The sequence below is a fragment of the Carettochelys insculpta genome, chromosome 8 (genome assembly GCF_033958435.1).
Source record: "Carettochelys insculpta isolate YL-2023 chromosome 8, ASM3395843v1, whole genome shotgun sequence".
NCBI classification, from domain to species: domain Eukaryota; kingdom Metazoa; phylum Chordata; order Testudines; family Carettochelyidae; genus Carettochelys; species Carettochelys insculpta.
Window position 1 is genome coordinate 2,279,768 of NC_134144.1, and position 15,803 is coordinate 2,295,570.

The window sequence follows — 15,803 nt, forward strand, 5'->3', positions numbered from 1 at the left end:
ACCCCAGCTGGAATTACAGCAGGGCTGCAGCCTCCTGGAACTTCTTGGCAGCAGCACTTCAGACAAGCACTGGAGGCTATTTTGGGAGGAGACTGTGGGAGGACTGCATTTGCCAGCTTCTTCCCCCATTCAGACTTCCTGGAAGACCCACCAGAGGGGTCCCCTCCCCTGGGTGTTGATGGCATGGTGCAGGTACAACTTGGCCCTTTTTATCACTGCTCCTGAAAAGAGCAGATGGGACCCTGGAGCCAGCCTCTGTGGGCCCCTGGGTAACACAGAGGGAAGGCGACTCTGCACTCCCCGAATGGGCCGGGCCATTGGCAAGGGCATCCATCCCGCAGTGCTGCCTGGAGCATGGTGCATCCCTTTGCGATGCTTAGAGCATGCAGCCTGGTACTAGAATCATAGGGCTGGAAGGGACCTCAGGAGGTCATCGAGTAACCCCCTGCCCAAAGCAGGATCAACCCCAATTAAATCATCCCAGCCAGCACCTTGTCAAGCTGGGACTTAAACTCTGGCACAGCAGTGATTTTAAGTCCCAGGGCTCCTCTGAATTCCACCCATTGGGACAATTGATCCCTTCGATTTCTCATCCTCTTTTGGCAGCCCTGACTGTAGCACATAACGCACTTCCTCTCCCCCAGCCTGGAAGGGAACTCTTGCGCTCACAACTCCCTCCCTCCCCCACCCCTCCAAACAAATACATTTGTGTTGGAAGGTGGCACCATAATTGTGGTGTTTGCTTAATTTGTCCAGAGCTTGGCAGGTCACTGCCCCAACTTCCTGCATCATTTATGAATGTAAAATAGATTGTTTGAGCCTCACCACCGCTCTAATTACCAACTAAGCACTAGCTGTACAGCAGGCATGTCAAACTCAAAGCTTACTGAGAGCTGCACAAATGAAAACTGACAGCTTTCAGGGCTTCAGGTGGCAAATTGGTGAATCTGTCAGAAAAGATTTGTCCAGGTGTATATGAAGGCCCTTCCATCAGTGAGGTAATATGAGCTCTGAGGAGAATCTCCATAAAAAAAAGGAAAGAACCTGGCACAAGGACTGACCTAACCTTTTGAGAAATAATTAGCTGCTGCTACTGATACTCCAACTCCTTTTCTCCAAGTTCATAAATACACTCCTAATTATCCTGGTTACAATTTACCATGCAAAAGACTAATTAGGACAAACTGTCGGCATTTTCTATGTCCACTGACTGCTTCCCCTACCCTTTGTTTTTCTGTGCCTCATATCCAGCCCTGCTCCTCAGCAGTGAGTTGCCATCACAGCTTAGAGCAGGCCAGTCACCTTCTCCACAGCAGCAGAGACGCAATCTCCCCTCTGCCCACTCCATCCCTCCCCCTGCACTGCACTTCCTGTCAGACAAGGAAAACAGCCTTCTCTCTTCTTCCTGGGCCCCTACATCCTTGGGGCTCCCCTCCAAACCCTCTATTTTTTTTTCCATCCATGGGCCGACTAAATGTTGTTCTGTGCACCAAGGTGTATGCGGATGTGCCCCACCAGTAGAAATGCAGGCTGCCAGCTGTGGGCATGCTGCCAATCAGCTGGACAGCAGCTAAATCTCCCACAGGTGGCCTCTCAGGTGCTTAGCTAACAGGGAACACTGCTCCCCGTCCCCACCAGCTCCTGTTCCATTCTGCTAGGAAGGCAGAGCAGGGCCCCAGAGGTCCCATCTGCCACACACTCCAGCCCACTGCACTCCTTATCCTTTGAGGGTTCTCCACTGTGCCAAGAGGCGCTGCCACAGCTTCCAACGGGTGGACCAAGACACGAGATGTGTGGTAGCGCTCGTGCAACTTAAAAGGGAATGTGGTCACAACACCCACAGTCAGATTTGTCCCAGCCACTTCCTATCATTTGGGGCCATTTCAAAAGGGGGAACAAAATGCCCCATTTGCCCTCACCACTCCTGTGCCACTCTGTGTATGACAGCCAGAGGGGCAAATAAACAAGTTATGAGCAAAAGAGTGGGCTGCTCTTAACACTGGCAGGCAGAGAAGTCCTAGGTAAGCACACTGCCGACCATGCAGAGCACAGGAGAGAGAGAGAGAGAGGAATGCAGCACAGAAATAATGAAATTATTTGGAGGATCAGTGTGTCCCAGAAGAAATGTTACTTGCCAAAGATATATGTCAAAATGACATGAGATGAGAGCTCAGCATGAAGGGGAAATTGTTGTACTGAAAAATACAGCACCGGATCTTTCCAAGGGAAAAGGCAAAATGCTGCATTTATTGGTAATACACATATAGCAGTCAACACTTATCATACGCATCTGATCTATTACAGTCAGACGTACAGCACACACACACACACACACACACACACACACTCACTCTCCTGTCTTGTTGCTGTTACCAATAGTTGCTCCCCCTAACTGCACTGGCCAGGTGAGTTAGATGGGAGAGGGTGGAGCCGGGCTTCTGACAATCTGGATCGGTGCTCCAGTGCTGTCAAGACAAAATCTGGGGTCCCTGTGCAAGATGCCTGCCATTTATAGTGTCCTCTCTCTCATGCATGTTGACACCAGTTAGCCATCTCATGCATATGCATAATCGGGAAGAGCAATCTTATGAATATGCATTTAGTACCTTCTTCTGGGTGATGCTTCCAAAAGCAGGCACCTGCTGGTGACTCCCAAGGTGTCTGTATTTCCAATCTTCTTTCAATGGACCCACTTCACAGGTTTCATTGCTCTTCTCATTGGTCTTGGATCTACCTTCTCCAACCCTTGCAAGTACCTGGAGGAGCTTGTCTCCAACGCCTTTCCATTCACACCTCATTCACGCAACAGGGCAATCAATTCAGTAAGCATCCTTCAGTCTGCATAGACTGTGAACCGCGCCCTTTAAAGTTGCAACTGAGGACTTCATTTACAGCCTCTATTGTGACTATGAAGACCCTCACGAGAGTGACAGTCCTTGCTGCATCTCTTGCAGATGTAGTGGGTGTCTGGCAAGCCCTTAGTGTGCTTTCTGTGCGCTCGCTTCTCCTCTGCTAGCTGTCTGATCTTCAACTCGCCCTTCTGAAGGCCCTTGTGTAACCCCTGCCTCCATCTGCTGCGGTCATCTGCTAGTTCTTCCCAGTTGTCCAGCTCGATATCTACCTCTCTGAGGTCTCTCTTGCAGACATCTTTGTAGCGCAGCTGGGGGTGTCCGGGAGGTCTTTTGCCAGAGGCTAGCTCACCATACAGGATGTCTTTTGGAATCCTTCCATCATTCATCCTGTGGACGTGGCCAAGCCAGCGGAATCGACGCTGCCTGAGGAGGGTGGGCATGGTTGGGATTCCAGCTTGCTCGAGGACGGTGGTGTTGGTCACTCTGTCCTTCCATGATATTCCAAGGATGCGCCTGAGGCCGCGCAAGTGGAAGACGTTCAGCCTCTTTTCCTGGCGGGCATACAGGGTCCAAGTCTCGCTGCCATAAAGGAGGGTGCTGAGGATGCAGGCTCTGTAGACCTGCATTTTGGTGTGGAGTGTACAGCTTGTTGTTATTCCACACTCTCTTGCTGAGTCTGGACAGAGTTGTGGCCACTTTTCCGATTCTCCTATTTAGCTCAGTGTCCAACAACAGGGTGTCAGTGATGGTGGACCCGAGGTAAACGAACTCGTGGACGACCTCTAACGTATAGTTGTCAATGCTGATTGATGGGGATTCAGCAACATCCTGACCGAGTACGTTTGTCTTCTTTAGGCTGATGGTAAGCCCAAAGTCCTTGCACGCTTTGGAGAACTGATCCAGCAGTTTTTGAAGCTGGTCTTCTGCGTGAGACACTACAGCAGCATCTGCGAACAGCATGTCTCTGATGAGGACTTCTCGCACCTTAGACTTAGCTTTCAGCCTTGCAAGGTTAAACAGTTTCCCATCAGATCTTGTGTGTAGCAAGATGCCCTCTGTTGAAGATCCAACGGCATGCTTCAGGAGAAGTGCGAAGAAGATCCCGAACAATGTCAGAGCAAGCACGCATCCTTGTTTGACGCCACTCCTGATTCTGAAAGCATCCGATAATGCGCCGTCATATTGGATGGTTCCTCTCATGTCTTCGTGGAACGACTGGATCATCGAGTAACCGTAGAGGACAGCCTATCTTGTGGAGCAGTTTGAACAGACCATCCCTGCTGACCAAGTCAAAGGCCTTGGTCAGGTCGATGAAGGCTATGTAGAGTGGCTTTCTCTGCTCCCTGCACTTCTCCTGCAGCTGCCTTAGAGAGAAGACCATGTCAACGGTAGACCTCTCTGTGCGGAATCCGCACTGCGATTTGGGGTACACCCTCTCAGCAATCTTCTGGAGTCTGCCAAGGATGACGCGAGCGAACAGTTTACCAGTGACGCTTAGGAGGGAGATTCCACAGTAGTTGTTGCAGTCGCTTCTGTCTCGTTTGTTCTTATACAACATTACAATGTTAGCGTCACGCATATCCTGTGGAACCTCGCCCTCTTTCCAGCACAGGCACAGTAGCTCATGCAGGGGTTCCAGGAGTGTGTCCGTGGCACATTTGATTACCTCTGGTGGTATACCATCCTGACCAGGGGCCTTTCCTGCTGCAATGCTGTTGATGGCTCTCTTCAGTTCATCCACAGTTGGTTCTTGATCCAGTTCGTCCATTACTGGTAGGAGCTCGACGGCATCGAGGGCTGCGTCAACCACAACGTTCTCGCTTGACTACAGCTCGGAGTAGTGCTCAACCCAGCGCTCCATCTGTTTGGCTTTGTCAGCAATGACTTCACCAGATTTGGATTTCAGAGGTGCCATCTTGTTCTGGGTGGGTCCTAATGCCTTCCTCATACCCTCGTACATTCCTCTGAGATTACCAAAGTCGGCACAGGTTTGGATGCTGCTGCATAGCTGGAGCCAGTGGTTGTTGGCACAGCGCCTGGCTGTCTGCTGTACTGTTCTTCTGGCCTCTCTAAGTGCTTCCTGGGTACTCTGGCTCGGTGAGTGTTCAATTAAGCCATCCAAAAATAAAGGGTAGAGAGGTTTTTCTTTACCTTACCTACCTCTAGGACCCGTTCTATAAAATACAGCTAAATTTCGATACAACAGGGCTGAATACAATGATTCATAAAATAACTTGACACAATGTTTAAAAACTCCAATGAGAAAATAGTAAAACACAAAAATATATCTACAAAATGACTGAGGAATTTGTTATTGGCTTAAAACCTTCCCCGGAATCTGGACTATTAAAAGCCTATTTCATTAAAGGCCAGAATGTCTTGGGAGAGTAACAGAAGCAATGAATGGGTACTGAGAAAGATGGCTCCCAATACATACGCAACCCACAAAACAGACAAATGCAGAGAAAAAGCCTAGCAAAGGGCTCAGAGCATAAGATGGTGGACAGCAGAGCTAAACCAGCAAGTGAAATGTTCACAGAAACTAAGCTGGCCAGGGACAGAAGGGCTCCTCTGGTGAGGAGGTAAATCTCTTAAGCACAATAACGGAGGAGGCTGAAAACTCTTAAAAGTTGGCTCATGAAAATGTGGACAAGTGACACACGTGTGACAAGCTAAGCTGCAGGGGCGTAAGTAAATGTAATAACAGTAACTGAAAGAAAGATGTAAGGAGCTCGTGAAAGTGGATGAGTCAGAAGACTCTGTGTGACACTCTTAGGATAGACAATTGCATACGAAATTAGGAGAGTTCACACTGATGCTGAAATACAAAGGGAAAATGAGAAAAAAAACTTGAGCTAGCAAATAGAGGCAAACACCCAGTCTTAGGGAATAAACGCCGTAGGGATAGAAAAAGACAAAAATGAATCAGATGTGAAAACATTAACAGCGCTGGGCGAAGATGCTATCACAAGAAAGGGATATCTCTCAGTAACATACAAGGTACAGTTAAGGAAAGATGTAGAACCTCTACTACATGCACCTCAAATGTCCTGCAAGCCCTTTAGAAGGAGTCTAGAAGAACTGGAAAACATGACAGAAAATGGTGTGATCTGGAGAACAGAACCACCAATGCATGGTATTCACTCCTAAGTAATTGTAGAAAGGGAGGAAAAAAAGTGTCGATGTATACAAACCACAAGGAGCTAAACCAAAACATAATACCTCCAACTTGCCCACAAAAAGCAAACAGTTGTCAGAGATGGGAGGAGCCAAATTCCTCAGCAAATTAGATGCACTTGCAGGATTTTAGCAGATCCCCTTGGATGCAGATCTCCCATATCTTACTGTTTGGCAGATACCACCTCGTAAGCCTGACTCTCCAGCTACATTTGGCTCCAGAAGTCACTCACCTCGTACTGAGCCTACCCCTCCCTGCTCCCCTCCAGCCCAAAAAAGACTGAAAAGCTCCGGGAAAAAAGAGAAGATGCTAAGCAACTGAAACTCAAATTGGTCCAGACTGGCAAAAATTTGCAAGCTTTCTCATGAGTGACACTCAGCTGTTGTCTTAAAATTACAGAAACGTATTACTGTCTTTGGAAAGCATCTACTAAGATAGGACGAATCACATTAATGAGATTTGTAGACTTGTTCTGATTCTACCTGCAGAGAAAACGATTGCCATTCTCTCTCTCGTATGTCTACTGTTGAAACCATTTGGGTCATTAAACAATGCCGTCCAGGCATCTCCTACAACAGTAGTATATCTTTATCCAGCAATAGAAGTGACACCTGGATCAGTCAGGAAGATGTATTCATTGAAAACATACTTGAAGCAGCAAAGACTTCAGCGCAGAACATTTTTAGTTTTTACGATGGTGTCATGAAGCCTACCTTCACCCTCAGTTACTCACTCCTCGGCCCACAGGCCCCCACCTGTCCATAAATTCAAAACATGCCTGCTCTAATTTCGAATTTGTGGAGAAAACACTGGTCGATAGCAAAGAAACCGTAGATCCCCATGGTTTGCATTAATCAGGGCCTTTCTGCACATCACAGCACTGACTAGCACGTATAGCCTGATGCTATACCCATGCCCTCAAGTCCATGGATCAACCCAGAGCATTGGAATAAACCACTCCGATCACACGGTTTGTCAGACATAGGTGGACTCCACTACCTCTTCTCAACACCACATTTCCCTCCTTCACAGTTCTGGCTCCATCCAGCCCTCTCTGCTCACCCTGTCATGTGGGCTGCCTCACCCAGTGGACTCTCTAAGGCCCTATGCTTGGTATCAAAGTCAATCCCAGATACACAATTCTAGCCATGCTATTAGTGTAGCTAGGATCAACTTTATTCCATGGTGTACTCAGGGATCTTTTGGCTCGTGCTGCTGTCCCTTACTCTGAACATCAGTGCAGAGTACCAGGGTCAACGGCCAAGCCCAGAGAGATTGATTTTGCCATGTCTTCACACGTGGCAAAACTGATCCCTGGAAGATCAATCGCGGCACGTTAACCCTGCATAAGTACAGCTATACCGTAAGTTTTACATTCTTACTGTTAACACTCTTTACGCTATTATACTGTCTTTGAAGTTCAGTCTGTTAAGCATCTTGGCATTGTACTGATCTTCTCAAGCATAACAAAATCATCCTCTGGGTGCCCATTAGTTGCAAGTCATGTATTCAGTTCAGAATCCTGAGTCATTGAAATCTCCTTGTTACCTGTCACTTGTAGAATATTCTACGTTGATTGTTCTTTCTGTGGAACAAACTGTAGATGTCCAGGGTTTCTGCTGAACTGTCCATTGCCAGTCTCAGTCACATATACTCTGGGCATTGACTATTTCCCTTTAGAACAGCTAAAGTTGAGTGGCCCTTTTCTCTCACCCATTTGCCACAAACACAGGTCATTAAGTTCTAGCTCCAGCAGCTCTCTCATTAAGCGACAGCGATTGTCAAAGTGTTCGTAAGTTCTTTTTGCCAAATTTGGCTACCCTTCAAGTCTAGCCACTGTGTAAGAAAATTCTTTTCCATAGCTGGAATAGTAATTGAGTTGTTTCCAGATCCAGAGTTGTGCTGGGCTATAGCCAGTAGCTGCTATTTGTGTTGATCTGTAATTCAGAAAAGCGGGGAATGGATCTTCCTGCTGTCTGTACAGCTCTGTCAGTCTCCCCATACACTTGTGGTAATGTGGGCTGCAAGTATTCAAAATCATATTTTGTTCAGAATGATAAATTCTGTTGCTGTGAATCGTAGTCCGTTGTCCTTCAGTTGTTCTGAAAGACTGAAGTGAGCTTTGCATATATTATATTCGATATTATTGTAAAACCAGTCTACAATCACCTGATAATGATGTCCTCTGAACTCACATAAATCTGCAGCTAATCTCTTCCAGAAGTGTTGTTATAAAAGTTTGGGTTGCATTGGTCTGTGAATTCTACAGTGTTCATATGCAGATACTTTATTTGCTCAGTCATCACGCTGACTGGTTGGCCCATTCACAGCATTTAATTAATCCTTGATGTCCTTTATGGACAAGGTGTAGGATTTCTAGTCTCATTTTGTTTGAAATTAAGATGGCATTGCCTGTAATCATGAGTGCATTTGAGTTGTTTAATTGTTCACACACCCGCAAATGTTACTTCCTTAGTGTCCTTTAGGTACTTGGGCCAGCCATCCCTAAAAAAACAAAAACAAACAAAAAAAAAAAACAAAAAAAAAAACAGAACTTCATGAAGGCACAGGTTTGTTGAGGTCACCTTTTGTAACTGGTTTAATCTCTTTTCTGATTCTAGTCTGTATGCATTCGGCATCTACACGCATCTTTACATCACCTTCAAGCTCATGGATACCTGAACATAATACTGGATTTCATAACGGAGGGTCCAATTCTACCTCATTTTTCCCAGAAACATTTCAAAGTTGGGTTAAATCTCATTAAACTCATCAGTTAGATGTTGGCCTCTCAATCTTTGAGATAGGACATGACTAGAACGACATACAATATTCACGAAGGAGTTACTTAGAGGCATATTTTCTGTCCTATTATTTATCACTTTCTTAATAGTTACTTACATTGTTAGTTTGTTTTACTGCCACTGCACACTGAACAAATGTTTTCAGAGAACTATCCACAATAGAATAATGGTGGATTTTACTCTGAGAAAGATGCTGTCTTGTTTCTGGACTGACATTAAAGATATGGAAGGACATGAATCTTTACAATGTCATGGCTTTAAGAACAAGAAGTGTTGTGGCACTGTGGTCTTTGCCCATGAAAGCTTATGCTCCACAACATCTGTTAGTCTATAAGGTGCCACAAGACTTCTTGTTGTTCTCGAAGCTACAGACTAACACGGCCACCTCTCTGATACATGGCTTGAAGAGAAGTTCTATTTTGGGCTCTTTGCTTTTCTGGAACTTTTTAAGGATCTCACTCAAAGCCCATTGACTTCAATTAAAGTCAAGGAGGGCTTTGCCACAGATCAGACCTCAAGGGGGGAGTTCTACCAAACACAAAATGAGAAGCAGGAGAGTTTGTCAGAGGGGGTTGTGAAATACTCACTAGGGACAGGAAGAGCTACATCGTCAGGCTCAGGGCACTCTGTCTTCTCGATCTGCCCCTGTACCTAGATAAAACCTAACCATGTGTGTCCAGTGGGGCCCACAGCCACCACAGGCCATGGGGCAAAGTGGAAGGGGGACCCAGCTCCACTCCCCCAACAAGGGGTGAGGCTTAGGGTAGTCAGCCCTTAGCGCTACTCAGACCCCGGCCCTGCCCACTCCCCTCAACTGCACAAAGTAGCAGAGATGGCAGTTGGCGCTTCAAGCCCCAGGGCAACTGCCCCCTTTGCCCCTCCCTGTCAGCAGGCCTGAGTATGCCTCTACCCCAATCCTAGTTTGGGCTTGCAGGTTGCGTCCTGTATTTCCTACGCTGAGAAAGCAAGTCTCTTAGGAAGCAGATGGGAGAGTTACATGAGGAAGTGGCCAGGCTGTCCCTGAGGAATCCCTTGAAAGCATTCATTCATATGGAGACATCCAGGCGGAAGAAGGAATCCAGCCACAGGACTGCTGTCATACCACTGGTAGAGGTGGATATGGCTCTGTCATGGGGAGGACTCTGGCTATTGGTTACTTGTGGCAGCAAGCAGCTTTCCACCCCTATTCCCAACCCACTCACCATACTCATGGAGAACCATTATGCTGCCTTTGCAATGAGCAATGGAGAATTGCACCCAAAGGTGTTGAGGAGAAGTCATGCATGCCAAAGGCTGGGGGGGTTTACAGCCACCACTCCCCGGTGGTTGGTGGCTCTTCTGATGGGGATGGAGGCACCCACCTGTATGCTTGATGTGGACTATACTGCCCCTTTTACAGTGCAGAGTGCTGGTGAAGAGGTTGGACAACAGCACATGCGTGTGTCTGTGAGCGAGCGATGATCTTCTGGGTAATGGAGACATGGCCTCAGTGTTGTTGAAACTAGCCAGGGGCAAGAACAGGCATGCTGGGAACTACTATATATAATTTATGGTACATTAATTATGGCACAACACTATTTTTTGGCACTAAGATTTCTGGCTATAAAAATTCCCTGGCTAAAATAAGCAATTATTGAAATATTTTATTTCATGACAAAATCCTAGCTACAGTGCCAGTGCTGTTTAGTTCAATCCTCCTGGAAGCAGAAGTCAAAAGGACAGGTAAGTCAGTTTCGCAACAGAGGAGCAGGTGATACAGCTTCATCAAACTTTTGCTGATAGGGTTTGAAGGCACATTTGTATTTCTTTACCCTCAACAGTATACACACAGTAGAATCAGCACAGTCCCCAGCAGGGCACATGCACTAAAATTTACAAACACATTACAAGGGAATTCTTCTTTGATACTCAGTTATGTATAAGCAAGCATGTTGCTGCCAATACATCCCCAAAGATGGTAATTCTCATTAGGAATCCCAAACAAAGCCAGGATTTGTAACACCATGCCACTCTGAATAGCAGCTGTGCTCACACATATTTAACAGCATCTGTTTGCTGTACTTGGCACAGGTGTTAATTCTTTTGACCTGAGCAAAATCTCAAGATATATTCAAAAACTCAAGATCTAGTAGGTTGTCCCTGTTAGGAGAGAAATTGGTATTAGACATTTTTATACAGTTTTGTTTATTTACAAAACATGTAAACATCAGACAATTTTTTTCTCACCTCACTTTCTTTTTGCTGGTCACTCGCAGAGTAGGACATCTTTATTTCACCCTCCTGTTTTTGAGTCTGTCGATTGCTGATTGGCCCAATTCTGGAGCCGCAGGTCTGATTATAGAAGGGGCAGGTGTTGGTAGCTGTTGGAGGGGTGTGGGGCAGTTTTTGCCACTCTTTTTCTCTTGCTCATCTGTGCTGCAGCGGGACATCTCACCAAGAGAGGTCACCTCACCACCACACTTCAGTTTGTACCCAACCCAAAAACACTTCTCCTTGAGTTTCTTCCAGCATCAGCCAAGCTTTCAGTTGTTCATTCAGCCCCTCTCTCTCACCCACTGTTTTTCTGTCTGCTCTGCCTTCCTCTCCCCATAACAATGCACAGCAAAAGCTCAGCTGGAGCTTTCATTTACCATTGGGTAACCGAAAGGTGAGTTCACACCCATCAGTCTCAAGGGGAGTTTGTCAGAACCCATAACAAGGTTTCATCAGGCTCTCACAAACTGGGGTTCTTTCTAACCCATCTTGGAAGACTATTACTCTATGCAATTAGAGTAAGATAGATGGCTTTTTAAAGGGATGAATAATATTACCTATTACGGGAAACTACAATTATATTAGGAAAAATGCTTTTTAGTGACTTAGACCTGGATTTGGTTTATTTGCTGAGAGATTAAGAGCTTGTGGGCTTTTCCTCCTCCTAGGAGCTGGCCAAGTTATTGCTGGTGCCTGCCTTTTCACCTTCTACAAGTGTCATAAGTGAACCCTGAAGTCTGATGATATTCTTGCCTGCATGCACTTGCTAAAACAAAAGCCACACACACACACACACACACACTTTCCTTTCTTTGGCGGGCAGAGGCAAACAGCTGCCCAAAGGAAGCAACACGTACAGTGCTAGTAGTATCCCTTCTTTGATGCCAAAGGAGGATGCTACCTTGAGCGCCATCTACTGGCAACTCCTATTAACTACGAAAACAAAAAAGCAGTCCCATAGCACTTTAAAGACTAACAAAATTTATTAGGTGGTGAGCTTTCATGGGACAGACCCACTTCTTCAGACCATAGCCAGACCAGAACAGACTCAATATTTAAGGCACAGAGAACCAAATACTGTTATCAAATTGACAAATCAGAAAAAAATTATCAAGGTGAGCAAATCAGAGAGCAGAGGGGCAGAAGGGGGGGTTGAGTCGAGAATTAGATTAAGCCAAGTATGCAAAAGAGCCCCTATAATAACCGAAAAAATTCCCATCTTGGTTCAAATCGCATGTTAATGTGTTGAATTTGAATAAAAAAAGTTCAGCAACCTTGGGTCTGTCCCACAAAAGCTCATCACCTAATAAATTGTCAGTCTTTAAAGTGCTACTAGACTGTTTTTTTGTTTTCATAGTATACAGACTAGCACAGCTCTCTCTCTGTTCCTATTAACGATTCTGTCTTTCGTGTACGTACAGCACTCTCATACAATACTTATATTTAAAAACATTATTGGTCAGACAATGCCATGCCCTCCATACAACTCATTGGTATTATGATGAGAGTAATAAAACTAGAACTTTTCAGTTTGGAAGGGGGACTAAGAGGGGATATGATACAGGTCTATAAAATTGTGACTAGTATGGAGAAATTAAATAAGGAAGCATTATTTCGTCCTTCTCATAGCAGACAAACTGAGCATCACCAAATGAATTTAACAGGTAGCAGGCTTAAAATAAACAAAAGGAAGTCCCCCCCACCAACTCCAAACACACAGTCAACCTGTGGAACTCTTTGCTGGAAGATGTTCTGAAGGCAAAGAATATAATGGGGTTAAAAAACTGAAATAGATAAGTTAATGGAAGACAGGTCCATCAATAGCAGGGTGGACAAAGATGCTAAACCATGCTTTGAAGCATTCCTAGTCCCTGTTTGCCTGAAGCTAGGAACGCATGACAGGGCCTGGATCATTTGACGATTATCTATTCTGTAGTGGTAGGTTTCATGTGGAGTACTCCAAGGATCAGCTCCGGGGTCAATATTGCTGAATGTCTTTATTAATGACCTATATGAGGGAACGGATTGCACGCTCAGCAAATCTGCAGATGACACTGAGCTAAAGGGACAGGTAGATACATTGGAGGGTAGGGTTAGGGTCCAGAGTGACCTAAATAAATCAGGGTATTTGAACCAAAAGTAATCTGACGAGGTACAAGGTCAAGTGCAGAGTCCTGTGCTTAGGACAGAAGAATCCCAAGCATTGCTACAGTCACATTGGTACCAACTGGCTAAGTAGCAGTGCAGTAGAAAAGGACCTGGGGATTATAGTGGATGAGAGGCTGGGTATGAGTCAAAAGTGTGCTCTTGTAGCCAAAAAGGCTCATGGCTTATTGGGGTGCATTAGGAGAACCACTTCCAGCAGATCTAAAAAAGTTATTCCCCTCTATTCGGCACTGGTGAGGCCACATCTGGAGTACTCCATCCAATTCTAGGCTCCCCAGTATAGAAAGGAAATGGCTGCATTGGAGACGGTCCAGCGGAGGGCAATGAAAATGATTAAGAGGCTGGAGCACATGACATACAAGGCGAGGCTGAGGAACTTGGACTTCTTTAGTTTGCAGAAGAGGTGAGTAAGGGGTGATTGGATAGCAGCCTTCAAATTCCTGAAGGGCGGGTCTAAAGAGGATGGAGAGAGGCTGTTCTCAGTAGTGACAGATAGTAAAACAAGGAGCAACGGTCTCAAGATACAAAGCGGGAGCTGTAGGTTGGATATTAGGGGGAAAAAAATCTATTTCACCAGGAGGGTGGTGAAGCACTGGAATGCATTACCTAGAGAGCGATGGAAGAGATTTCTAAGTCCCGGCTGAGATGATTTAGTTGGGATTGATCCTGCTTTGGGCAGGGGGCTGGACTCTATGACCTCCTGAGGTCCCTTCCAGCCCTAGGATTCTATGACTTTTCCCAAAAGGACTTGCTGGACCCTCCTCTGAACAGGTACATTCCTTTGGGCTCAGCCCATGAAGCTTGTTGTCTGTCAACTCCACAAACAGAGCATGGCTGTTGAAGGGGAGGTTCTGAAAATCAGAGGACAACTGAGAGAGAAGCATCCAGGAAGCTTGCTGAATGAAAATGTAAGACGCCATGGTGCAAATGGTAGAATCTGCTGCCCTAATTGCTGCTGAAAGGGCTGTTGTGGTCATGGCCATGCCCTCCTCAAAGAGGGCCTGGAATTCTTTGTGGGAACCTTTGGTTTGCGGCATACCAAAACTGTGGCAGCCAATGTAAACCTGGTGGTTGGCCAGTTGTCCACTCTCAACTGTAGGCTATACAGTAAATAAATTTTACATTAGCCTCTTTGAATCTTCACTTTTTGGGGAGTAGCCCTAGGTTGCTCCTGATGCTCTCTCTGGTTAACTTCCTCAGCCACCAGGGAATTAGGTGCTGGGTGAGAGTACTCATGCCCCTTACCTAGGGCAAAGTATTTACACTGTTCTTTTTGTAGATGGGAGCAGGACAGAGAATAGGAGGTTTGCCACAGGGCAGTGGTAATCTACTGATAGCACTTCATGACGGTCTATGGCCATCTGGCAGGGGCTGCAGAAAAAGGGATGTTGCATAGTCTGCCTGCTCTGCCAACTCCTCTGCCTGCTAGTTGAGGTTGGCAGTGATCTTCGACAGTTCTTGTTATGCCCTTAGCATCATCTTGGGGACCTGGGTGAGAGAGCCCTGTGATGACTTCATCAGGTGACAAAAAGTAAGATGCCAGTACTGTGGCTTCCACAGCACCCATTTGTGGTCCAGCAAGCTGTTCCTCTTGGGATTTGCAGGGTCTCTGAAACCTGGAGCAGGGCCTCTGAAACCTTGAGCAGTGGAGGAGGTTGGGCCACTGAGGCTGCTGGATTGTCTGAGGCTTCCAACACCAGGTGGGCAACCTGGGAGGACTGCATGAACCCCCGAGGGTTCCACAGGTACCAAGGCACTGGTCATGGAGGGGCAGGTTTCAGTGCTGATGATGTAGATGTTATCACCTGCTTTATGCCTTATTCTGGAATGTGTTTCACTCTTGTGTGATGAAATCATGTATTATGATTGTTTTAGAGCAGGTGATGCAGAGTAACTACAGAATTCTGCATGATGATGGTACGTCATGATAAGTTTTTGGATACTGGTAGAAACCTAGGAGCAGGCAGAACCTCCTGTATTTGTTCATGAACACAAAATTACCTAACTGGATTAATCATCTGCCCGTTTGATGCAAAATGAAATCTTCGCACATGTGAAACACCCACATGTGCTTAAAATAGACCTGTGGGCCATAAGCTTTGAGAGAACTATTGGACACCCTTCACAGACACACACACTATATGTATTCCCCCTGCCACTATTTTTAACAAAGCCCTCCTGGCTCCTAGGACTTTATCTTAGAAAAATGTCATCTTTGGCACCATTTGTTCTATGTTCTGCTGTTTGTTTCAGATCTCTTCTGTAACCCCAGAACTACAGCCTATAGCCCAATTGTACTAAAGAAAAGAAATATCCTTGTGTCTTTGCCCATTAATTTCAGGATGAAGTTTTTACGGTTTTGAGAGCTCATCCATTCCTTATTGGCAGTTTATACTTTTTAATGCCTTAAGAGCATATAATTTGTATGCACAAATTGTTTGTATACTGTCTACACGATTCGTTAAAAGAAGGGGCAGTTAGCTTTCTGAGTAGCATATATGCTGCTTGTATTCTTTTTCTTCTTTTTTTAGAGTTGCACAAGAGACCTGG